Source organism: Mustela nivalis (genome assembly GCF_964662115.1).
Source record: "Mustela nivalis genome assembly, chromosome: 5".
Taxonomy (NCBI): Eukaryota; Metazoa; Chordata; class Mammalia; order Carnivora; family Mustelidae; genus Mustela; species Mustela nivalis.
In genome coordinates, this window is record NC_139024.1 from 58,516,249 (window position 1) to 58,541,507 (window position 25,259).

General features: G+C 38.8%; 1 protein-coding gene and 1 long non-coding RNA gene across 2 annotated transcripts in view; both read right to left on the bottom strand.

The window, feature by feature from the left end:
• AIG1 (androgen induced 1) overlaps positions 1–25,259 on the bottom strand; it is a 481,448-nt gene that overhangs the window by 189,857 nt on the left and 266,332 nt on the right. The window lies entirely within an intron of this gene.
• Positions 497–7,874, bottom strand: LOC309864906. The gene is made up of 2 exons (XR_014311836.1): positions 7,828–7,874; positions 497–1,572 (listed from the first exon to the last, which is right to left on the bottom strand). It is a non-coding gene; the product is annotated as an uncharacterized lncRNA (long non-coding RNA).

Here is a 25,259-nt window from a genome sequence, read left to right on the forward strand (position 1 = left end):
TATTTTCAGCTTAACAGTATTCATTATTTTTTCACCACACCCAGTGCTCCATGCAATCCGTGCCCTCTATAATACCTACCACCTGGTTCCCCAACCTCCCACCCCCCCGCCTCCCAGTTTGTTCTTCAAGCCACATTATGGTTAAGAACATAATGTCACCCAAGCTCTTGGTTGTTTTTAGGGATAGACAGAGTAACAAACTCCATGGCATGATGTAATCTGGAGTATGATTTGAGATTTGGTGTGATTAAAATAGAAAAGGAAAGAGAAGAGAAGAGAAAAGAAAAGAAAGGAAAGGAAAGGAAAGGAAAAGAAAGAAAAGAAAAAAGAGAAGAGAAGAGTTGAGTTATTGGCTTGGGACGGTTCTTGAACTGTAACTATCATAATTTTTACCTAGTTTCTTTTTGTTATACTCTGAGGCCTTTATTCCCCATTCCCTGAAAAGAAATTGTAACTTCTTCTCCAGGATTCTGTAATCAACAAAAATAAGTAACACTTTTTGTTTAGAGCAATTCTTGCCTTTATTTAAACAGATGCTAAATAATTATAGACATACTTAGCATTTAAAGGGTGTGTTTCCTTTTAAGTCCTTAAAGCACGTGTTCACATTCATGTTTCCAATGGAAAAACTAGATTTCACAGAGAAGAATCAAAGAGAACAATAAAATTTGAAAATCTTAAATCTTGATGAGTTCTTGTAAATAGAAATGGGACAGGTGGTTTCATCCTCCTGGAATCAATATTTCATTCTACAGAGAATGGAAGTCACTCTCGCTTAGAAATGAGGGTTTGAACCTTTCTTTCTTGAAGTGCAGATGTAAGTCATGTATACTTTCTGGGTAGTCATACGCCGTTGGCAGATGAGTTGACATGCAGAGGTTATTTGTACCATGGTTCTATTTTCCATGCTCACAGATTTAATCTTGACAATGACAGTGGGAATTGATGATTAGGGTGCTAGACACTGAAGATTTTTTTGGAGTTGCTGTTCTTGTATCCTGGAATCCACTTTCTCGAACATCTTCAAAAATTTGATACGATCTTATATTTCCCCAGTGGTTTTCTAAAGGGAGAGTAGTGGATTTAAATGGTCTCTCAAGATCCCTTTGAGCTCCATTTACTCTGAGTTTCCTACCTATCCTGCTGGCCACCAGGTGGTATTAACAATTAACCACAGGAAGTGCCATAGTCCATGAAAATAGTAATTAATGAAAGCCTTAGCCAAAGTTGTCATGGGATCTGTTATTCTTATATTCTTATTCTCCTCAGGTGTTTTAAATGGGTTAGAATTAAGGTTGAGGAATGTTTACAACATTCAGAGAATTGATCTGCAAAAACATTAAAGAGAATGTCATTTTCTTTCATCTTTTCATTTGCACAATTTCTAATAAAGGTAAGTCTGTGGAGATTCACTGATCTGTTCTAAAGAGCTGTAACTGCAAGAGTTTAAACCTCTATAATCTGGAATTTGAACTAAAAACCACCACCAATATGGGTGCCAATCATCCTTCTTTTAACCATGTAGACAGAGTATAATCCCAGTAGAGTTTTTCTTAGAACTCATTGGGATGCCTGGAAAAAATAATATAAAGAATCCCAAAATGTGTATGGATGTATAAAATAATGAGCATGTTTTTACATGTTTCAGTTCTGTTAAAAATTTTCACTCCATGAGTGTGAAAGTAAGCTTTGGTCTGGAAAATATTCCTGGATTGTATTAGGACTACTATTTGTTTTTTCCTGTAAAGGCATATATTTTTAAAAAAATTGCAAATGTTAAGGAGACACAGAGAATTAAAACTTGCATTACAGTAAAATCTGGGCAATTATATGATTAAATAGTTTTCTTCTTCCCTAGAGACACGTGAATAATAAAAATAGCCCCAGATTCATTTAGCGTAACCTTTGTTCATTCCGACATTCACTCAACACTTCTTACTTGGGGTTGCGTTTAATTTGTTTTATTCATGTTATTATAATAACAATAACATTTATGGAAATATTATTTGTGAAACTTAAAGTAAACAACTCTTTTTAAACATTTTTTTTGGAAAGCACAAAATTTTAATGTTTTCATATTTATTCTCCTTGTTGTTTTGTTCGCTATCATTTTTATGACCTCAAGTTCATACTGTGGGTAAAAGATAATTCAACATCGTTGGGCGTTCTTTATGTGTTCAGCTACATGTCAGTGTACTTAGTGGGGGATACAGATATGTTTAGTGACCTCTACTCCCTACCAGTTAGCCAAAGTTTGTTTTCTTCCATATGTTTCTGGTTTTAATATTTTGAGGTTTCAGTAGGCAAAAAGTGTTGGTAATTCTCAAGGTTCTGTGTTTTCCTTTCTATGCTGGTCCAATTTAGGAAACGGGATCCTCTCATGTCCTAAGGGGAGAGGCAAAAGCCTTCAGTTGCTCCTATGTTACTGAAATCTTTGAGGCAAAATACCACATATTTGGGTCCTTGAACTTCACGTATGTTGTCTTGTCTTCCTCATAACACTTAAGCTTTTGAGGTCAGAGCTGTGTCTCAGGTTTATTTTGAATTCTTCTATCTGGGTCCCTAATAAATATTCAGTAAATACTTGTTTAAGTGAAACGAGCTTTTAGTATTTGATAGGATGGCAATTACCAGTACCAAACAGTTTGGTATTAAAGTTAGTGTCCTTGGGTCATCTTCACAAATTGTATTTACCCAAAGCAATCCCTGAGCCCCGATGCATTTCTCTGGTAAAATAATTCATTCAATTATTCTCAAGAAATTCACTCTTAGTTTTCCTAATTCAAGTAGAACTCTGTATCAAGTCTTATTTTCTTCATGTTTGTAATTCTTCCTAAACTTCTCTATCTTTCTGTACTATATTCCAAACTTCTCTAAGTTCCAAAACAGCTGAACTTTGACCTTCAGAGGGATTTATTATCATTTCTCCAAAACAGTTGCTGGGTATTGTGAGCTCATTTGTCTGGAGTTTTTGACCACAATGAAGCCACTTATGTTTGTTCTGGATGCTTGGCTGCCCAGACCTACATGATTATTATATTTCTTCCCATCTGAGTATACCTCGGGTTATGGAGGCAGGCCTTTGAGGGTCATATCAATCTTCATGTGAGTTCAGTTAAGTCAGATCACTCTGATCACACAGATCATTCCTTAACGAGAAAGGGGAAATTATTGGATAGTCGCCAGGTGCCTCATGGAGCGGAAGAACTGTGTAAGCCAGGAGGCAGATTGGCTACACAGGTGTCAGGCCTAGAACTGGGGGCTCAGTAACCATCACATTCCTATTACCCTTCTTTTCCCACATCTCATTCCTCCGTTTCTCTGGGTTGGTTTAATTTTCTCCTACTTCTTACAAGCTTTCTACATGTAATAAAAACATGTTATAAAAATATGACTGGTTCAGACTCATATCCTTTCAGCTCTACAAATAAAAAGACAGGATCCTGTTTTAAACAAAACAAAACAAAACAAAACAGTTAAGGTTTTTGCAGTGGTGGAGGTAGGTAGGGAGCGGGAGTTGGTGATATAGAGAGAGACCTACTGAGAGAGAATAAGTATAAAATAAAATTAGGGGCCAAAACAAGTTTGTTGGATATCTCTCTAAGTGTTCAGTGCCTAGGGGTCCATGTGGAGGCTGGTTTGCTACAGCAGAAGGCGAACGCTGGTGCAGACCACCGGTTTGCTCTCCTTCTACTTGGAAGCATGGTTGCCATTACTTGATCCAAAATGGAAATTCAGACGAAATGAAATAATTTTCTACATACCTCCAAGTCTCTCTTTATAGATTTCTCCTGTCACCCCGTGTTTCCCTTTTGTTAAACTTTTCATCTTGAGAAGATGTATATTTTCATTCCACTTATTAAAAAATTCTTCTAACTCTCTTCAGTATAGTTTCTCCCTTCATCACCTCCCTGGAATCATCCTGCCAACCTTCACAGTGGCCTCCTAGGGGATAATTTGTGTAATTCCTTCTCCAACAGGTCTTCCTTGTCCTTTCAAAGACTCAACACTGCTCGTGTTACATTTTCAAAACTCCTTTCTGCTTTGTCTTCTAAGATGCCATTTTCCTGTGGTTGTCTCTCTGCGTGCCTTAACTGACTCCTTATTCCTGTGTTTCCTATAAATGTTGGCATTGCCAAGAATCTGGATCTTTTCTTTGGTATTCTTCAGATTTCATTTGGATGAAATCAGAATTATTTCCAAGTATTTATTGTAGGGCATTTCTTGATCTTGCTTTTCAGATCTGTTTTTCTAACAACCATTGGGCAGCTCCATTTTTATAATCTCCAAACCCCTGAAACTCAGCATGACACACACCAAAGTCTTTTTCTTTTGTCTTTACCTCTTCCTTCTTCACTCTTTGTCCAGTTCATTGATAATATCCTCTAAGGATCGGCTAAGGTCGAGATCCTGTTGTGTCTCAATATCTATTCTCCTGTCCTTCCACAGAAATACAATTTCATATTTTTAGCTGGGTTAATGACCACTCAGAATAAAGGTTACTTTCCCAATCTCTCTGTGGCTAAGTTTTAGCCAAAGGAATGCAAATGGATGCATCACGTGATGGCTTTTGAAAACCTTTAAAATACTACTAGCATCTTTCCTTTGCCCTTATTTTCTTAGTTCCCCCCCCCCCACCCCATCCTGCTGCCTGGAATGTGAATGGGTTGACAGGAGCTTGAGTGGTCACCTTGAACCACAAGACTGAGAGCCACACCTGGGGAGTACTGAATTCTATGCAGAAAGGAGCTGGGGTTTCTGAGGGCTTTGTGAAGCAGAGGCATTCATCCCACATGGCCAACTTCTGGATTTACGCATAAGAAATTAAGCATCAGTCCTCTCTAGCCTTTGCTATGTTCTGTCTTTGTGATTCACAGCCAAACCTAATTCTCCCCAATAAATCAGCCAAACACAAATCTTAAAGTAATGTTAGACTAGGCCCTCTCTTCCAATACCCACATCCAGTCAGTCTTTCTCTCTTTCTCTTCTCTTTCTCTCTTCTCTTAAGCCGCTGTGTTTTCAATGCTAGCCTTCAGTTTCATCCTTGTCCAATATATGCTCCACACTGCCCCTGGAATGACCTTTATAAAACACTTTAAATCCCCGATTAGCCTCCTGAACTTATTCCCACTGCATACAGTTCTTAGTATGGAAAACTATTCATAATCTGGGTCTCACAGTCCATTTCCCGCCACTCCACAAAACTGGTGACTCTCCAAACTAGAGTTCTGGACCATCCCATCATATTTCATATCTCTGTGCCTTTGTATGTGCTGGTCCTACCATTTGGCATGCCTGGTCCTTTTTCTTCCTCAACATTCTTCTAGATCCTTTATGGAGCATTTTCCTAATTCCCAAAGAGAGGAAGGGGACCCATCACTTCTCCCTTTGTGGTAGGATGAACCTTATATGTACATCTGTATTGCAGATTTTACTCTGTCCCATAATTACTTGTTTATATGTCTCTCACTTTTAGACTGTGCGGTTTTTGATGATATCTTTCCTTTTATTATTAGCATTTAACCCAGGGTGGGACACATGGTAAGTGTCTCTCTGCTTCCACTTTTGCACACCATCTGTATTAGTTCTTACTGCTTCTGTAACAAATAAGCACAAGCTTTGTGGCTTCAAACAAAGCAAGTTTATCATCTTAGGTTTCTGTATATGAGAAGTCTAAAATGTGTTGGCTGCATTCCATTTAGAGGGTCTGAGGAGAATCCATTTCCTTGTCTGTTCCAGCTTCTAGAGGCTGCCCACATTTCTTGACTCATGGCCCCCTTCCATCTTCAAAGACAGGAGTGATGGTCAAGTCTTTCTATAGGGCATCACTCTGACTCTGACTCTTCTAGCCTCCCTTTTCACTTATAGGAGCCCTTGTGGTTACAGTGGGTTCACCCAGAGAATCCAGGATAATCCTCTTATCTCTCCCCATCTGATTAGACAACTTAATTTCATTTGCAACTTTAATTTCCCTTTGCTGTGTGACATAGCAAATTTGGAAGTTCCAGGGATTAGGACATGGACATTATTTTACCTACCACACCAATTGCAAGTCTTTCCTTACCAAACTAGCCACCAGAATGGTCTATTAAAAACATTTGTTAGATAACATCACAGCTCTGCTGGAAACCTGCCAGTAACTTCTGCTCTCAGTTAGGGTTAAAGTCCTTGTAGTAATACTTCTTACTTCTGACATTGTCTGACCCTCTTCATGCTCTCTGACCTCTGGCTTGCTCTGTCCCAGCCAATCCCAAACATACCAGGACAATCTTGCTTCACAGCCTTTTCCTCAGATAGCTATATTTCTCACTTCCCCATTACCTGTAGGAATCTGATCAAATCTCAACTCACCAGTGACTTTCTTGACAAAATTTTATAAAATAGCAACTCTCACTCTTCAATCAATTCTTATTATATTATTCTGTTTTATTTTTTCTTTAGTCCTTATACTTAAATGACTTACTCTATATTTACTGCTGTCATTTTTAATTTTCTGTCTTACTCAGTTGGATTTTTTGTTGTTGTTCATTTTTGTAGCTCTAGTCCTTAGAAAAATGCCTGACATAGAAAACGTCCAATAAATATTTCCTTAGTAAAATAAGTGGATGGATGCATGTATGTATGAAGTACTGTTGTTCTATCTAGACCCAGAAAGGTTATATGAGGCGAAGGAAAATGGAAGGTCAGTGTTAAGCTGAGTGCCTGGATTTATCTCAAATCTATTTTTTAATAAGAATTTTTTCATCTTTATCATTAAATGAAGAGGCCCATATCAGCCTCTTAGGAGAGTTCATAAATCAACATGACTAAGTTTTCAAAGAGTTATAATAATTGGCTCTAACTATACTTCAGGAGAGGCAGAGATTAACCAGTACCATGCCAGTCCCATGGCTGATGCCATGCAAAGCCAGCCCCCAGTGAGCTTCTGCAAGCCTATTCTGTGAGCCTTAGAGCCAAGACAAAAAGTAGCATATCTTAAGACTGACATGTTTTAAAATTTAAGAAATTCTTCATTTGCGAGTGAAAATGATACCTTTCCTGTTAACTTTCTTTCAAATTGTTTTCTTTCTGTTTCTTGGAAATGTTGAAAATAGTTAATACCCTCTATAAAGCATATACATGTTCCTGACAGAAATCCCATGTTATTCAAATGTTTAAGTGGTAAAACTTCTAAGATGAAAAACACATGTACACAAAAGAAAAAATATGCTCAGAAAATTTTAAATCTCAGAGTGAATTTTCTGAGGACAATAGAATTCTCTTCAGTGTGGGCATAATGGTAATTTACTGAAAGTAGCCCAAATTTCATGCAAAAAAATGTTCTAGGAATGGCTGACAGTTCCTCCCTGAGGCAAGTGAAGAACCCTGATGCAGAAAATACCTCACGATTTTCTGGGTCCCAAATCATGTGTCTGAACCTATTTCTTGCCTTCATCACATTCCAGAACTTTTGTCTTGGTTGTAAGATTTTTTTATATAATTTTGAAATTGGAAAAAAAGGAACCTGAAGGAACGAAGTTCAGAAAAGGCATCATGTTATTTTTTGCTGCATTTTATACTGAAGCAAACAAAGAAACAGCTGATAAAATTTAGTGTCCTTTAATGTTTATCCAGCATCTTTTTTTTGGGGTGTATTAACTTTATATATAATTTTCAGAGTGATGGATATGCTCACTGTCTTGATAGCGTCGTGGCTTATGGTATATGCATATGTCAAAATATCAAAATGTGCACTTTAAACACGTGTAATTTTTTTTTGCCAATTATACTTCAGTGAAGACATTTTAAAAAATTTAAAAATGCACGCACACACACACACAGTTCTACCTTCTAAAGCTCCCCGGTCCAATAAACTTCTGCAGCTATTTACATTAACTGAAATTAAAGAAAATTAGAAATTCAGTTCCTTAGTTGCCCTAGACACAGTTCAAGTGCTCAATAGTCACATGTGGCTAGTGGCCCCCGTGCTGGACAGCAGAGGAGTAAAACGTGTGCATCATTGCAGAAAGTTCTACTGGACAACATCATTGTTAATAATTCTTCATTTGCCCCTTACTCACATTTCCATGCTTCACCTAACTTTATGCCCTTAGCAAAGCAGAGATCTCCTTTCTTTCTCATAGAAACTAGGGCAATTTTCTTAAAATGCAAATCTGCTTGTCACTTTCCTGCTCAAATTCTACCCCCTCTCCCCACCCCCGGATGAAATCCAAACTCCTGTGAGCGGAAGCTCCGAAAGGACCTCTCTATCCTCATTTCCTACCTTTTTCTTTCCTTTCATTCTCTGTGCACCTGTTCTCTAGAAACATTCCTTACATTGTCCAGAAAGCTCTCTGCTTAATTCTCTACTTAGTATATTTATGCTTATACTTTTGAATTAAAAATATGATTTTATCTGTGAATTCCTCTTGCTCAGGTGGACAATTAAGTGGCTACTACCTTTTGTCCCATAGCCTATTTATTCTAGAGATTTATTAAGATTTTCTTTGTGGGCTAATATATAGCCATCTCTATCAATGTTCTATGTGGACCTCAAAAAGCAGGTACAATGTCTGATTATAGAGTAGGAAGTATGATATGCATACTTTACATCATCCCCACTGATGGCATTTTGCAATACAAACTGCATTTTCTCTCTTCAGACCTAGTCTAAAATAAAATATAATCATATATATATATATATATAAATATATATATATAATATGAGGTGAAGAAAATATATATATATATATATATACACATATATGTTCATATATATATATTCATGTATTTTAGAGAAAGAGCATGCAAATGGGAGTAGGATAGGGTATAGGGAGAGGGAGAGGAGAAGAAGACTCTCCACTGAATGTGGAGCCCTAGGTGGGTCTTGATCTCACAACCCTGAGATCATGACATGCCAAAATCAAGAGTCAGACACTCAACTAACTGAGACACCCAGGTGCTCAACATAATCGCATTTTTAATGGAAGTTTTTAAAGGTTTTAAACCTAATTTCTTTGACTGTCATAATAAATTGTATATCTGAATTCCCTCAACTGAAAAAATTCAATACAGTTTTAGTCTTTCCTATTCTTGACCAAATACTTTACCATTTCTTTTTTTTTATTTTTTATAAACATATATTTTTATCCCCAGGGGTACAGGTCTGTGAATCACCAGGTTTACACACTTCACAGCACTCACCAAAGCACATACCCTCCCCAATGTCCATAATCCCACCCCCTTCTCCCAAACCCCCTCCCACCAGCAACCCTCAGTTTGTTTTGTGAGATTAAGAGTCACTTATGGTTTGTCTCCCTCCCAATCCCATCTTGTTTCATTGATTCTTCTCCTACCCACTTAAGCCCCCATGTTGCATCACCACTTCCTCATATCAGGGAGATTATATGATAGTTGTCTTTCTCTGCTTGACTTATTTCGCTAAGCATGATACGCTCTAGTTCCATCCATGTTGTCGCAAATGGCAAGATTTCATTTCTTTTGATGGCTGCATAGTATTCCATTGTGTATATATACCACATCTTCTTGATCCATTCATCTGTTGATGGACATCTAGGTTCTTTCCATAGTTTGGCTATTGTGGACATTGCTGCTATAAACATTTGGGTGCACGTGCCCCTTTACTTTACCATTTCTTAAACTCAGGTTTCAAGTCAGGGGATTATGTGTATGTATGTGTGTGTGTGGGATGTGTCTGTCTGTCTATCTATCTATCCCATCTATCATCTATCCATTATGGGTGAGGCCTTCATGAATGAGATTAGTGCCCTTATAGGAAGAGACACGAGGGCTTCCTCTTTCTGTCCTCCCCTGTATGATGATACAATAAGAAGATGGCTTTCTGTAAGCCAGGAAGAGGGCTCTCACAGACACTGACTTGCTTATACCTTCATCCTAGACTCCCCAGCTTCCAGAACTATGATAAATAAATGTTTGTGGATTAAGCCATTCAGCCTATGGTATTTGTTATAGCAGCCTGAGCTGAGCTGACTAAAACAGTATAAGACACACACACACACACACACACACACACACACACACACATGCACATGCGCTATAAATCCTGAATGCTGACAACTTTCCCCATCATTCCTCTCCGTATTTGACTCCCAGAGCACTGGCAATTAGATACTTGGACTCTAGGTCTTCAGGCGGGAGTTTGAAAGTATCTTCTCAGGGTATCTGAAAAATAAATGAAGACCTACAAATATCATTGAACAGCATTCAGCTGTCCAGATAAATAACACGAAGGATTTGGCAGACAGTTCTTCCCACTTGCTGAGAGATCTCAATTGAGTCTTTAGTCTTTGTCTTTTAAACATGAATGGACAATCAAGAACTCTCTTGCATTTGAGAGTAGTCTCTAAAATGAAGGAGCAGCACCCACATAACCAAGCAGCAAAAACAACTTGTAATAAGGAAAAACTATATAGAAAGGAAGAATCTATTAAAAATGTTATCAATAGCCACAAGAAATAAGTGAAGAAATTGCATCCAGAAAGAAAGAGCATATAGATAGTACTATAAAATGGAACATTCAGAAACATAAATGTTTATTCCAAAAGAGCTTTTGGAAATTAAAAACATGTTAGCAGTTGAGACGGTCAAATGAAAGATTGGAAGAAAGCATAAGGATGTTTCCAAAAAAGAAGAGCAGAAAGGCAAAAACACAAAAGATTAAGGGAGGATTGAAGAATTAGAGGACTAGTCCAAGCTGTCTAGTATCTGAATAGGATTTCCAGACACAAAGAACAGAGAAACGTGAAGGGAAGGAATTACCAATAAATAATTCAAGATATTTTCTAGACTTGAAAGACATGTCTCTTAATTAAAAGGGATTTGTAAAGGATCTCTGCACAGCACTATGAGTGAAAACAATGCATTCCAAGGTACATCATCATGGAACTTAGGAATGTTGGGTATGAAAAGAAACTTATACAAATAAAGAATCTCTGAGAGAGAACAGATCCATACAAAGTATCAGAAGTCAGTATGATTTTGGACTTCTCAAAGCAGCACTGAGGCAAATGATACAGAGCTAGAAGACAACATTCTGAAGGAAATTTCTGTCTGACCCAAAATTCTATGCTGACTCAAAACTCTTTACTCATATGTGGAGTAAAAACAATTTTTCCGCTTTTAGATATATAAGATCTCAGAACATTTCTATTCATCATTTCTTATGCTGTTATTAGGAAATATACCAAGTACAGAATGGGGAGCAAACCATGAAGAACCATGGGATATGGTAGAACAAAAAGAAGATCCACCACTGGAGAGAGGTGGGAGGAATCTCAGTATACCAAGCCGGGGTTAGCCAGTGGCCATCACCATGACACCTTTGGCCACTGTGTCCACGTTTAGCCTGACAATACCAAAGTGTGCCTGCCTGAATTCTGATCTGCCCCCAGTTTGTCTAAACCACATGCTGATGAGTTCTGTCTCTTCCTTCCATGCTTTGCTGCCAGATTAGCTGAGGATTCTCATTGCTCTACTTTGACTTACTTCTGAGGGCTCGAGATTGACTATGGTAGAAGCAGAGAATACAGAGCAACCCCAGCATCTGATCCACACTAGATTCCTGCCAGATGCCCTGAGTATGGAGAGTCTCGTTTTTTCTGAACTTCCTAATGGCCTTGCCCACTGAAAGCCTCATAAGGGGCTCTTCTATTTGCCCAAGGAAACTGACACCTATGACCTAGACTGTTGAGTTTTTATCTTATAAGGCGGTATAAGTGGCTTTTTTCTTATGCAGCTAAGTTTGTGTTTGCTACTTTAAGTGATCAAAATTTAAATATGTTAAGTGATTAATAACTAAATATTTGTTTGATGAAAAAGGAATGCTTCCATCCTAGGGTCTTGATTGGTCCTTGCAGGCAACACAAGAGTTGAAGAAATGGTTGCATGGGAGTATCAAAAAGGTGGCCTTGACCTGTGGATGATTAGACTGAAGACCACCTAAAAAAGATGGGTAATGGGAACTGATGTGATCAGTGGTTGACTGTCCCTGAAAGATACCTAAGCTCATGTGGCAGAGGTGAGCAACCTCACTGCCCTCTCCACAATTACCTTATTAAGAGCTTATTTCAATGGTCCCTTTTGATATGACTGCCACACGCATTAGGGCAAAAGGTTAAGACTCTGGCCAAGTTCAATATGTGTTGTCACAGAATTTGTCCTCCAAAAGCTTGTGTAATTTCCCACTGTCTCTGGACTTTGAGGATGATGAAAACAGTATTGGATTGCTAGACATTAAAAATTACTGATTTCATAGAGCTAAACAAAAATTCTGTGCCCTTTGTAGCATTTTGACCCCCTTCCTCAGTGTTCACAAATTTCTAATCTCCTACAATGGCTACTGTCTATAATAACACTGGCCTTTTCCTGAATTACATTGTTACATTTTCTTTGAATTTTGTTTCTTGATTAGATTGTGAGCTCCCAAAGGACAGCTAATACCTCTCACTTCTAATTTGCCCTTTAGGTTCTACCAGTTGGCATTGAAAGAGTAGTACCAGTTTCTACTCTTCTTATTCCAAGCCAGGTCAAGTACGCTATAGCTCTCTCACTGCACATTTGTTACAGCTCTACCAGAAAGGGGAAGTTAGCCTCTCCACTTCCCAGAAGAAAACACTGAAGCTTAGAGGGGTTCATGGGGGGATCCCTCAGCCAGTGAAAGGCAGAACTGGGAGTCAATCCTGAGGCTGTCAGATTATGCAGCTTCACATCCTAGGCGCTATGCTATTCAAGTTCGTTATTCAGGTCCCTTTTGTTTCAGACAGAATAGTTTCCTTTCAGCTTTAGGAAGGTTAACTTGGGAAGTTGTCACAGAGGCAATGAACATTGTTATTCTGTTCGATTCTGCCTTTTCTTGTTTCAGCTCTCCATCATGATTGTTCCTATTTATTTACCGGAGGGGCTGTGGCTGGGACAGTGACAGGAATGAGGGAATGCTGAAGGATATTGGGGAGATCCAGAGTTTGGGGGTCTGTGGCAACAATCAATATGTTAATCGCCTAACAATCATCAAACACTTTAGCAGTAATACTTGCAGTATCCTGGGACGGGTACTTTCCATTTCTATTCGCATATGAGAGAGGGCACAAAAGAACGCTATTCAAGATTAGCAGGGGTCCTGGCAGAACCCCAACTCCACTCTGTCCCCATGCCCCCACCCTTGTCTCAAGCCCCTCGCCTGTCACTTCTTTGCATAAAAGGGATCAAGCCTCTCAGTGTGGGGAGTGGTGAGCACTTACATTTAGGTTATGAAACCCGCTGTTGCAAAGAAGCAGAGAGAAGGAAGATTGTGGGAGGGGGTGGGGCAAGTGGACAGGAATAAAGAGAAGGGGCTGAAGTCCGATAAATGGGCAAAAATAATGAGCTGAGAAACTGACTTGCTAGCAAATGGCCAGAAATCTGTGAAGCAGAGGAGAGGATTCCTGTGGAGAGTGGGGGTGGGGCTTGAGATAGGAGAGAAGACTTCCTGAGAGAAGCGCATAGAGCACAGCTGCTTTTAATACTGATCCATGCCTGGGCCATCCCCCAACTACTTTTCCTGTATTGTCTTCTGAAATGTAACATTTGATACGTGCAAAAGAATATGTATAGATCCCAGGTGATGTTTAAGCCATTATAACTTCATGTCTAAATAAAATGAGAGAAAGCATATAATAAATAAAACAGGTTCTAGTCTTGGGTAAGAATGGAAGAAGGGGAGGTATCTGGAATAGGAGACTGATAATTTCCCCCTTTACTCCTCTAAGAAGTATACTGCATGTAAAAAAGCAATTACTATTAGGGATGTGAACAGCTTTCCCCAGTTTACAGGGCTTACTCTACATCCCTACACAGCTGGGTTGGAGACAGTATGCTCAGGCCTTCCTACAGGGAAACAGTGTTTTCTCCTGGTCACAGTCTTAACTGATGTTAAAATGATAAAGCATTGTGAGTCCCTAAGAACGCCTTCTCTAAAAATTAGATTGTGTAACAAGAAGTTAATTCAGGGAACATTACCTGCGAAAATTAAATAACTCCCAACTTGAAAGTGCGTTCATCAAGAGTGATCCACCTGAAAAGGAGCCTGACTAATATTTGGCCGCACTGCATAGTGACCCTCCCGTAATGACAACCCAAGGGTTTCCAGCATCTGTTTACTGAATGTCTTCCCATGTCCTCTGGGGCCTTGCCTGAGCCCACGTAGCTTGGATGGAGGCACACAGGGAGCTGAGATAAAAAATGTCAAATCGTCCTCTCTGTGCAAAAATCCTCCATCCTAAACAGGAGACAGGAACTGTCTGGGAGAAGATGCTGTTGGGTGTTCATAGTCCCTGTCATCAGCAGATGAGGGGCCTCTAATCTGGAGAGGTGAGAGAGCTGGACAAGAGCTGAGAGATTTGATTCCAGAGCAGGGGGCTTTGCAGCCCTCCCCCACGTTGAGCCAAGTCATGATGGGAGAGGGCAGAGGAAGATAAGAGAAATGCCATGGAATTCACATGTTGCTCAAGCAGAGAACCCATGCCTTGCTTTTGGTCTGGAATTCTCTCCTGTAGGAATATAATCAATAATGCAGTGTGTACACAAACAAACACACCGTTTGTTTTCCTTTTTAATGGGAATTGTGGAAATAGCATTTATAAGCATCTGCATTCATAAGGCAAAAACCATACAGACAATAGTATATTTGTGTGTGAAGTTGCAAGTTTATTAATCTTGAATATCAATAATAATAAACAACTCACTGGACTATGCTAGAGAAAAAGGTAAATTATCTTTCTAGTTTCTCCACTGAAGACTGTATCACAAAAGCAGTATGAGTCAGAAAAGGCCAAAAAAAAAAAAAAAAAAAAGAAAAATAGCATAGAGGAGAGGCAGGCAATTAATGAGTAGTAATATTTGTCAATTTTCTGGATTTTCGGTTTGTGGTCTTTTCAGTTTTGTAAAATGAGTAAGTTGTTGTGATTAAATAAATGTTCATGTTTGTACCTAATTTTTAGTGTGTATTGCATTCTCCTTCTTAAGGAAGGCCTTCAGAATTGCTTAATTTGCTGTCACACCAAACAACTTCCTTCTGATTCAGTTATAGAAAAATAAAAGAAGAGGAGCAATCTCTGTACACGGAATCCAGGTCTCAAAAATACACTCATGAATTAAAAATACACTCAAACGGCCCTTGGTCATTCAGCTGGTTAAGCCTCTGCCTTCACCTCAGGTCATCATCCCAGAATCAAGGCCCCCAACAGGCTCCTCCTCAGCGGGGAGTCTGCTTCTCCCTTGCCCCCTGCTCTACTCTCTTTTTCTCTCTCAAAAAAACAAAATAAAATCTTTTAAAAAATACACTCAATATACAAAAAATATATAATTTTGTTTTTAGTAGAGATTGTGCTCAGTTTTTTCTTGTTTTCTTTTTTTTCCTAACAGTACTAAATGCAATTTCCTTCAATGAAATTAACTGTTCTTTGTAGGAGACGCTGTGGTGTGGGAAAGGGATGTGGTCTAGAGACAGACAGGAAAATTTCTGTGTTCTAGCACTGCCACTGACCAGTGGCGGGCTCTTGAGAATGTCTCTGATCTCCCTTCAGCCACAGTCTCTCATTGGTCCTGAACTGATGCATAGTAGTGAACCAGCCTCACAACAAGATCAGTCCCTCCCTATTTCAGAAAGACCTGTCCCCAGACATGAAATGCTTTCATGAGTAGATGTTTAAGTTTGTGAGATGTTTTTCCTGCACGTATCTAGATGATTATGCAGCTTTTCTTTTCTACTCAGCCAAAATGGTGAACTGATTGATTTTTATAAGGTGAGACTTTGTATAACTGGGATAAAATCCACTTATTATGGATATATTAATTATTGTTTTTCTATATTGCTGGATTCAACTTGCTAATGCTATGCTAGGAATTTTTGTGTTTGTGATCTTGAGGGATACTGGTCTACAGATTTCTTTTCTGTGTGATGTGTTTGGTTTTGATATCAACAGGAGTGTTGCTAGGGAGTGTGGGCTCCAGGCAAATATTTTTTTGCCAGGCCTTTGTCTATATAAACAATTAGACTTCTTAAAAAATTTAATTTAATTTTTTTAATGTTTTCTTTTTTTAATTTATTTTTTATTTATTTTCAGCATAACAATATTCATTATTTTTACACCACACCCAGTGCTCCACGCAATCTGTGCCCTCTATAATACCCACCACCTGGTACCCCGACCTCCCACCCCCTGCCCCTTCAAAATCCTCAGATTGTTTTTCAGAGTCCATAGTCTCTCATGGTTCACCTCCCCTTCCAATTTAATTTAATTTAATTTTTTTCTCAGTGTTCCACATGCACTGTAAAGTCCATAGGCCTCTGTGAGGCATGGGGAAGAAATAAAAGAGGTACTTATGCAGTTGTTTATTATCTAATTGGTGCACAGAAATTTTCTTTGCAGTATCCATCTCTTCCTATTTAGGGCCCAAAGCCATTTCTTCTAGTTCTTTATCATCAGATGTATTGTTACTTGCTTACTTCCTATCTCCCATCTAGAGAAATGCTCTTATTACTCACAAAGCCAGAACCTATTTATATCGAAACAGCACAGATCATCATACACCTATAATTCTGTACTGTCATTTACTTGATGTTGATTATGTCATTACTCATGATGCCACATCACCCATCTGCCTGCACCCCCCCCCCCTCCAAGAATACTGGCTTCCAATGAGACACAGTGAAAGTTATTACCAGGCTTTGTTGATGATGACCACAAATGCAGGTCTTACCCAGAATGTGCAGGGAAATGTGAATGACATTTCATTTTCTGGTCATGTTTAATTTACTGTTTGGTACTTTATAGCACAAATGTAGAAGTTTTAGGCTCTAATAGGTGCATTTCTAGAACGTGATCTTCTTAACATTGACCACTTTTTTGCATTCCATACATTGCCACTGTTGGGAAGAGGACTAAAGGGAGTCTACAAGTGAAGTAAGAGGGGCAGTGCCATTTGTACATGAAATGTCCACCTGTCATCTGGTGTGACTTAAAGCCATCCTGGAATAAGATAACCAGTCAGAGTCAAGAGAGAACATCAATCTGAAGGGCAATGGGTATTGCAGAGCAAAGATCTCAAAAGCCCTTGGAGGAGACAGGCATAACCACTTCCAGAGGACAGCTGACATATCTGTGGAGCTTACAGAGTGGCTTGGGCAATCAACCAGGATGTAGGAAGTGCATCGGGTAAAGCATTCTCACCACCAGGGGTGAAAGACACCTGCTGCCTGCAGGTGCTGTGATCGTGGGTGGCACTGTAGTCAGAAGTAGACATGTAAACATTGGGGCCTAGGTCCAAATATGTACCAAGGGTTGGCAGTAAACTCTTAGTAGCCGGGAAACCTAAACTTGCTACATGTCCAACATGAGTGAGAGTTACTTAAAATCAACATGTCAGTACCATTCTGGAGGCCCAATCTTTCATGACCCCACAAAAACAATATTATTCCAGCCAGAGGGAGTAATCTCCTTGCAAGGCATCTCTGGAACTAAAACCTTGCTATGGGGTCCTGCGTTGACTCCATAGGTATGAATCCCTGAGTGAACTGGGGCATATGGTTGATAATAGGTGGAGTAGAGGGTCTGAGAAGGGAGAATCTGGGACCAGGACCAAGAGGTACCTGTCTAATCTCAAGGCATCTTACTGTTGCTAGTTTCAACTGATTCCAGTCACCAGACGGAGATTTAGAATATCTTGAGGAGGGCATTCTGAAGTTGCTCTCTGGGATATAAAAGCCCAGAGCAAGGCCCCTGCTTGCTTGAGTCTAAGAGCAATTAATACTGGATATCAGGTGAAATTTTTCTGTCATTTATTCAAATATTATTTTCTGCCTCTCCCTCTTTCTTCCTTTTTTTCCATAGGGCTCCAATTACATATATATTATTCTATAGATTACTGAGGTTGTATCCTTTTCTTTTCTTTTTTTTTTAGTCTTTTTTTCCCAGTGCTTCTGTTTCGATCATTTCTATTGCAATCTCTTCACATTTGTTGATCCTTTTCCCTCCATAGTCTCTAATCTTCTTTTAATTCCATTCAGTGTATTTTTCATATCTAAAATTTTTATTTGCATTTTTTATACCTTTAATTGGTTTTCCACTCCTGTTAATTTTCCCTCTGCCTGCTTGACATATGGAGCGTAATTGTTGTTTTAGTGTCATTGTCTACTAATTTCGTCTATCAATTCTGAGTCTGTTTCTGTTGATGGACTTTCCCCCTATTTGAAGGTCAAGTTCTCCTGCATCTTAACATGTCTGGAAATTTTGATTGGAAGTCAGGCATGATAACTTTTGTCTTGAGTATCGGATTTTTTTCTCTTCCTTAAAGATTATTGTGCTTTATTTTGGCAGGCGGTTAAATTTCTGAGGATCAGTTTAATAATTCTGAAGCTTCTATTAAAGCTTTTAAAGAGTGGGTCTTGAGTAACCTTTACTCAAAAAGTGTGACTATCACTTGACCCTTCTGAATGCTGTCTCTATTCAATGAAGTCTCTTCACTCTGGCTAAGTGGGGACATGAATTATTCCTGGTCTTATGTGAACTCTTGGATTCATCCAGAGTATGGCCCCTCAGTAATTGTTCTTTCCCCCAAATATATTCATGTGAAGATTGATATTCAGCCAGACTGAGGGGATTCCTTGCAGATTTCTGGAGCTCCTTCACTTCATAACTCCCTTGTGTCCAGTGCTCTGCTCCACAAACTTTAGTCACCTCGGTCTCCCTGAACTTTGGGCTCTTTAACTCAGTGAGGCCACTGGACTTTGTTTGGGATTCCCTTCCTAGGGTGAGGGTCTGGAAATTGCCTCTGGGCAGAGAGCCAGGGTGATCATAGGGCATACCTTGTTTATTTTTCTTTCTTCAGGGATCTTAGTTCTATGCAGCTCTGTTGACAAGTGTCTGAAAATGAGTGTTTTTATTGTATGTTACCAATCATTTCTAGTTTACAGTTATGGGGGAGATCATTCCAGATTCTATCGCTTCTTCATGGCAGGAAGCAGAAATTCTCCAGACACAATATATTTTCTTTCAGCTTTGAGTATTCCACTCTGAGTGCAGAATGAATGCTGCAGATTGCTAGCTTCTCTCACAAATGCAACCTCTATTTATTCTGGGGCTTTCCTCCCTTATCTTTTCTACCCTTAGTTCTCAGAAACTTTTAGCCCAGAATTTCAGCTGGACGGTTGAAATTGATATACTGACCTCCTGAATTATAACTTAACTAGTGCCAAGATTATAGTCTCAAGCTGAGCCGGTTCAAATGGAAAACTCATTTCTTGGAGGCATGTTATTGGGGATCTGTTTTTGGAAAACCGCTTTGTAATATAAAAAATTCCAAAATTAATAATGACTGTAAATATATAGAAATAGTGGTAAAGGGATGATGAGGGACGTTTGTGCTTCCCTGAAACTGCCAACTAGAGTATATGGTTCAGGATAAAACTTGCCAAGTGTCTCACCTTTTAAGTTCAGAGGAATGCCAGTCCCACACTGTGAGATTTGCTAACAGAAGGCATCCAGCAGAACCAGTTTCTTAAACCCCACTCCTTTGGTCTTTATAGAGTAAAGGACACAGAGCAGGGAAGGATATTAAATCTTTGAAGGAAGGTTCTTGAAGTATTAACAATACCTTCTCCCTCCTCTTTCCTTGGTGGAGAGCCTTGGGAGGCAGGGAGCAGGGAAGTTTCTATTGGTTCCACCCTCTTGTGTTGAAATCTGTGTTTCCCAAGTTCCCTCTACCCCCAGTAAGAACTGTGGGGATGGGGGGTAGTTTTGTGTGTGCTGAACTGACAGAGCATTTGGTGTTGTTGATGGAACTTCAAGAGAGCATGCCCCAGGGCAGCCTGTGTTCCCACCCTTGGCTTGGCAAGGACTGATGAGTGCTTGCCATGAAAGGTAGCTTGGCCTTGCCAGAAGCAAAGACTTTTGGGTGGATTAGGTATTGCCTTCATAATAGGGAAGAAGAGGACAAGGGAACTGTGCAAGGGTGGGCCCCGTGGAGCGGCCTAATGAGCTGACAATTTCATCCCCACTCCAACACTTGATTCCAGCCCCTTGGTGTTGGGCTGGGAGACAGAGAAGGGACTCGCCAGCTCTGATGTCACTTGCTGTGTAAGCAGAGATCATCCCTCCTCTTTTCCAAGCACAGGGCAAACAGAGAGGGAGGGGGAGTTTTGACAGTTTGGGTTTCACAAATCACAGGATCAAATACTAAACTTGAATGAGGTGAAGAAATAAGATGTCTGGCCTAGGCAGACATCTTGAGGAAGAGTGTAGTTTTGGGGATCCAGAATATTTAGTGTTGCTTGAAAATAAATGAATTTCATTTTGCATGTATCTATACTGAGACTACTCTATCAAACATATCATAGTGCTTATGCATGTATGTCAAACCAGAGACAGCATTTTAAAAAAAGCTTTCATATTGTGCCTGATATTAACACGCTTGCAAAATTCCCTTGAGAGAATTTTACTGCATGGATTGATTTGACTGAGGTTTTAAAAGTGTAGTTTTTCAATAGAGCTCAGCCATAAGTTGTCTACCTCTCTTCCTGGCAAATCTCCCTGTAGCAAGCCTAGGCATTTTATTACTCCCAAATCCTTTGAATGGTACTTGAAATCAGGGTCATCTGTCTCAAAAATTTTCATTGCTCAGCTGATGAGTAGGTATGAAAGTGTCCAAATATCTTTGAGTGTTTTCATGGGGACTTCTTCAGTCCTCTTCAGCACTTTCATTTCAATAAATCAGATGAGTTTGAATGACTTTGACTGGCTTGTCAGCATTGGATAATTGGTTTGGCTTGGTGAGGGACAAGTGTTGGTCACTCAATTATTAGAGAGTCACAAATATGAATTTTGGGTATCGTAGCTATTAATCTGGGTGTGTGGGGTTTTTTTTAGAAAAATGCAAAATAACCCATATAAATATCTAAAAATGCTTAATGACAACACATATATTAGTTTCCTATTACGTTGTAAAAATAGTACCACACACTCAGTGGCACATTTATTACCTAATAACTCTGGAGGTCAGAAATCCTCACGTCAAGGTGTTAACAGGGTAGTATTCTTTTTGAGCCTCTAGGGGCAGAATCCATTTCTTTGGCTGTTTGAGTTTCTGCAATCTTTGCCCTTCCTCACTCCAGAAGAAATTGTGACATTTCTTCCTCTCACTGTGACCTCCTCCCTCCAACGTGTAAGGGCATTGTAATTATAGTCAGTGCACTGGGTAATTCAGGGTAACCCACATCTCAAAATCCTTAACTTAATCACACCTCAGAGTCTGTTTTGCCACAAAAGGTAACATGTTCAAAGGCTCTGGTGATTAGGATGTGCACATCTTTTGGGGTTACTACTACATTATACTCACTAAAAAAGCAAGAAATAGTATGATTTCATGCCCCTCTAAAACTTCAACAGTCTCTGATTGTGACTTCCTTTCTCTTTATTGCCTTCATTTCCTTAACACATTTTTTCCCCCAATTTTATTGAGGTTACCAATTTCCGGTCCCTTTTATACTGTCCGTGTCCATCCTCTATCTTTCCTCTTCTGTTCCTTCTAGACCCCATGACTCATCCTTCCAATAGCTCTTGCCAATGCCCTGACACTCACCTCTTGTCCTTTTGTAACACCTATACTTGTAAACCAAATTTTCCACTTCTTTGCTCTGTCTGGCCTGTTGAGGTTTCTCGGGGAAATCCCACAATAAGCTTTGTTACTATCAAGATAAATTAGTGATCTTCAACCCTCTCCAGGGCCCTCAGTGTGGGCTAGAAAGCCTTCTATGTTTTCACAGTCTGTGCCACTCTTCTCAGGATAAATTACAAGCTTCAACCTCATCTTCTGCGCTCTCTCTCTTCAGGCAATGCTTTGAGGGAAAAATTACAACCATTAAAGCCATCAGAAGCACATCCATAAACTTTGTCTTTTGTCTGGAAAACATACATTGGAGGACATTTGTCTCTTTCTCCTTCTTTCCTGTAAAGTGGGGGAGGTGTTCTCTTCTAAGGCTAATCCGGAATAGTTGTGAGCCAACAGTATCTACATGGTTCACATTGTCTGTGGAGCGTGTTTCTACTGTGTAAGTATAGTTTTTTATTTTATTTATTTTTTAAGATTTTATTTATTTATTTGACAGAGTTCACAAGTAGGCAGAGAGGCAGGCAGAGAGAGAGGGGGAAACAGGCTCCCTGCTGAGCAGAGAGCCCCACGTGGGGCTCGATCCCAGGACCCTGGGATCATGACCTGAGCCGAAGGCAGAAGCTTTAACCCACTGAGCCACCCAGGCACCCCAAGTATAGTTTTTTTAAATGGTAATCTGTAACTGCTATCTCTACTGATTTAACATTCACTAACACCAATAACTCCTCAATTCTTTGGAATCTAGATTCTGCCCCTACAATTTCATTGAAATAGCCCTTGATCTACACATAAGAAAATCCAAAGCCAAGTTCATTATCAAACCCTATCCCAGTCTAGTTCTCCTCCAGGTTTCTTATTTGTGAAATGTTACTATCATTGCTTAAACACATCTTAGATGGTTTTCTCTCAATAACTTCACAGTATATCAGCTACCAGACCCATAGATTCAATTTCTTAATATATATTACATTCTACTTTCTCATATATATTATGTATTACATTCAATTTCCTAAAATATATTATATTCCATTTCCTCATATATATTATAGAATTGACACTTAAAAAATGTTGGAGCTGGGGTGCTGACCCCTCACACAGTGAAAAATCCATGCAAAACTTTTGACTCCCCCAAAACTTCACTATAAATAGCCTGCTGTTGACTGGAAGCCTTACTGAAAACATAAACAGTCAAGTAACACATATTTTGCATGCATTATGTACTGTATTCTTATAATAACGTAAGCTAAGAGAAAAGAAAATGTTCTAAGAAAATCATAAGGAAGAGAAAATACATTTATATACACGATTGTGTTTATTGAAGAAAACCTACATAAAAGTGGACCCATGTAGTTCAAACCCAGGGTGTTCAACGGTCAGCTGTATATAATGTTCAATTTCTAAATATTTTTTATATGTAATATTTATGTACTTAACACAGAAACGTTGATTTGAAGGGACACATGCACCTCAGTTTTTACCAAAACATTATTAACAGTATGGCTAAATTATGGAAAGAGCCCAAATTTCCATAGACTGATGAATGGATAAAGATGCAGTGTATCTATAAAGTGGAATATTACTCAGCCACCAAAAAGAATGAATCTTACCATTTGCAACAACATTGTTGGAGTTAGAGTGTATTATGCTATGTGAAATAAGTCAGTCAGAGAAAGACAAATACCATATGACTTCACTTCTACATGGAACATACAAAACAGATGAACATAGAGGAAGGGAAATAAAGAGAGAGAAATACACCATAAGAGTTTCTTAACTATAGAGAACAAACTGAGGGTTAATGGAAGGAGATGGGTGAGAGATGCGTGAATGGGTGATGGGTAGGAAAAAGGGCACTTGTTATGAGCACTAGGTTTATATGTAAGTGATGAATCACTAAGTTCTATCCCTGAAACCAGTATTACACTATATATTAGCTAACTAGAATTTAAATAAAAATTTGAAGAAAAATTATACATATATGTGTGTATGTGTGTGTGTATTTCCCATATCATTAAAGGATATGGGATATATTTATCTGTATTTTCTTATATTTCTCCTCTACCTTTTTATATGTCTCACCATTTAATCTATCTGAAGTTGTATGTGTGTGTATTTTTTGTTTATGTGTGTTTCAAGAGAGGAATGCAGCCTTTTCTTTTTTAACCAATTAGTTAGTCATCCCTTGTAGCCCATTCATTCAATCACTTATTATGCTCTTACTGACTTAAACTGTCATTTTATTATTTGCCTACTTTATATGTATAAATTAAGACCAGTTTCTGGACATGCTTTCTATTTTGCTGATTTTTCATTCTATCCTTGAGCCATACCACATTATTTTAATTATCACACTCATAATTACAATATATTTTAATGATATGAGTGGCTTTAACTACTTGTTCTCAAGATTTTTCAGTTGTTTTACTTGTTTACTTTTCTGTTAAATTTTTAAAAGTCTGCAACTTTAGAATGAAGTTATACCTATAAATCATTTGGAGGAAGAAATGACATCTTTAAGAATAGCATTTTCTTTTTCAGAGTTTAGCATATCTTTTCATTTTATTTGTCTTTTTAAAAAGTTCATCAAGATCGGGCTCTCTGCTCAGCAGGGAGCCTGCTTCCCTCTCTCTCTCTCTGCCTGCCTCTCCATCTACTTGTGATTTCTCTCTGTCAAATAAATAAATAAAATCTTAAAAAAAAAAAAGTTCATCAAGAGAAAAATATACATTATATATTCATGGAAAATTATTACTTTAATATAGTATAGATTTATAGTGATAGTATTTTATCTATAAGAAGTGAAATTTGGTGCTCTTTTGGGTTTATTTTGAGGTGTATTTTCAGTAAAATAAGTTGAGAAGATTTTCATTGTTCTGCTTCTTTGGTACAATTTATTTTTATTTTTTTGCATTATTTAATTATTAATTTTCATGTTCCAGAGTGGAGCTGGAAGCACATTCTGCTCTGAGATTGCAGATGGTAGATTTCTCTTTACATACATACACAGAGAAGAGGGTAAATCATGAACATCCTCCTGAGAACTGATGGGAGAAAGTGAGCTTGTAAGCAAAAGGGAGAAATCACTGATAATTTATTCCTTATCACTCGGTGATTACACAGCAGTCAGTAGACTCATTCCGATAGATTCTGCTCCAGGGCAAGCAGAGTTTCTGTGATGGATCAGTGGGTGCCTAGGCTGGGTAGGGGTGTCTTGGTGCATTCCATGCACTTGCCGTGACAGCCCTGGGCATCCTGTAGGATGTGGGGCTGGGGTTCAGGGGCTGGAGTTCCTAAAGCAAAAATGATCCATCACAAGAAAACCAAACCAAACCCCAAATCTGAACACGTAATTATATTTGAAACAGAGTAGTGATGCAGAAATCTAGACTTCTCCAATGGATGTAAGTGGAATCAGCTTTATATCTAAAATCCACTGACATTAACTTCTTTGTCTGCCACTTTGGTGGCACAAAAAGGGAGTTTTATTTGCTAGAGGAAAGGAATAGTCACAAGGTCCCAGAGGAATTGTTCCAGGAAGTCCTAAAGGTTTAGGTTTACTTTCAGGTTTACTTCTTCAGGTTTATTTTCCTGAAGGTCAC